The sequence below is a fragment of the Triticum dicoccoides genome, unplaced genomic scaffold (genome assembly GCF_002162155.2).
Source record: "Triticum dicoccoides isolate Atlit2015 ecotype Zavitan unplaced genomic scaffold, WEW_v2.0 scaffold45145, whole genome shotgun sequence".
Classification (NCBI taxonomy): Eukaryota; Viridiplantae; Streptophyta; class Magnoliopsida; order Poales; family Poaceae; genus Triticum; species Triticum dicoccoides.
In genome coordinates, this window is record NW_021273456.1 from 1 (window position 1) to 1,447 (window position 1,447).

At 48.4% G+C, this 1,447-nt stretch overlaps 3 non-coding genes across 3 annotated transcripts; all 3 read right to left on the reverse strand.

Moving 5' to 3' along the window:
- Positions 1 to 142: 142 nt before the first annotated feature.
- On the reverse strand, positions 143 to 261 carry LOC119346625. Its single transcript, XR_005167838.1, has one exon. It is a non-coding gene; the product is annotated as a 5S ribosomal RNA (ribosomal RNA).
- Positions 262 to 628: 367 nt separating this feature from the next.
- Positions 629 to 747, reverse strand: LOC119346623. The gene has a single exon (XR_005167836.1). It is a non-coding gene; the product is annotated as a 5S ribosomal RNA (ribosomal RNA).
- A 367-nt stretch (positions 748 to 1,114) lies between these two features.
- Positions 1,115 to 1,233, reverse strand: LOC119346624. Its single transcript, XR_005167837.1, has one exon. It is a non-coding gene; the product is annotated as a 5S ribosomal RNA (ribosomal RNA).
- Positions 1,234 to 1,447: the final 214 nt, after the last annotated feature.

A 1,447-nucleotide genomic window follows, 5' to 3' on the forward strand; every position in this document is an offset into this window, starting at 1 on the left:
CGCCACAAAGCCGCCCCAAGACGCGCGAGCAATGAGCATCGAGCTTAAACATATCGCAAACGTCAAAAATAATATAACGGGATTAATATATATCGCGCACGTGCGATATGTTTGTCACAAGGCGCAAAAAATAATTATAAAAGGAATGCAACACGAGGACTTCCCAGGAGGTCACCCATCCTAGTACTACTCTCGCCCAAGCACGCTTAACTTCGAAGTTCTGATGGGATCCGGTGCTTTAGTGCTGGTATGATCGCATCCGACATGTTTCCCCGTCTTCGTCCCTTATGCTTGCCACTCCCAGGTCCGCTCCAAAGACGATTCTACATTCTCACTACCATTACAACCGTTCCCTAACAATGGATAATGTCCTATACTACTTACTCTCCCGCTCAATCACGGAGACGAGTTTTCCACGGTTTCCACCCCTCCCTCCATACCGCAGCAACACGAGTTTTTTCCACCCCTTTCAGAAAGCGCTCTTCGCGCCACAAAGCCGCCCCAAGACGCGCGAGCAATGAGCATCGAGATTAAACATATCGCAAACGTCAAAAATAATATAACGGGATTAATATATATCGCGCACGTGCGATATGTTTGTCACAAGGCGCAAAAAATAATTATAAAAGGAATGCAACACGAGGACTTCCCAGGAGGTCACCCATCCTAGTACTACTCTCGCCCAAGCACGCTTAACTTCGGAGTTCTGATGGGATCCGGTGCTTTAGTGCTGGTATGATCGCATCCGACATGTTTCCCCGTCTTCGTCCCTTATGCTTGCCACTCCCGGGTCCGCTCCAAAGACGATTCTACATTCTCACTACCATTACAACCGTTCCCTAACAATGGATAATGTCCTATACTACTTACTCTCCCGCTCAATCACGGAGACGAGTTTTCCACGGTTTCCACCCCTCCCTCCATACCGCAGCAACACGAGTTTTTTCCACCCCTTTCAGAAAGCGCTCTTCGCGTCACAAAGCCGCCCCAAGACGCGCGAGCAATGAGCATCGAGCTTAAACATATCGCAAACGTCAAAAATAATATAACGGGATTAATATATATTGCGCACGTGCGATATGTTTGTCACAAGGCGCAAAAAATAATTATAAAAGGAATGCAGCACGAGGACTTCCCAGGAGGTCACCCATCCTAGTACTACTCTCGCCCAAGCACGCTTAACTTCGGAGTTCTGATGGGATCCGGTGCTTTAGTGCTGGTATGATCGCATCCGACATGTTTCCCCGTCTTCGTCCCTTATGCTTGCCACTCCCGGGTCCGCTCCAAAGACGATTCTACATTCTCACTACCATTACAACCGTTCCCTAACAATGGATAATGTCCTATACTACTTACTCTCCCGCTCAATCACGGAGACGAGTTTTCCACGGTTTCCACCCCTCCCTCCATACCGCAGCAACACGAGTTTTTTCCACCCCTTTCAGAA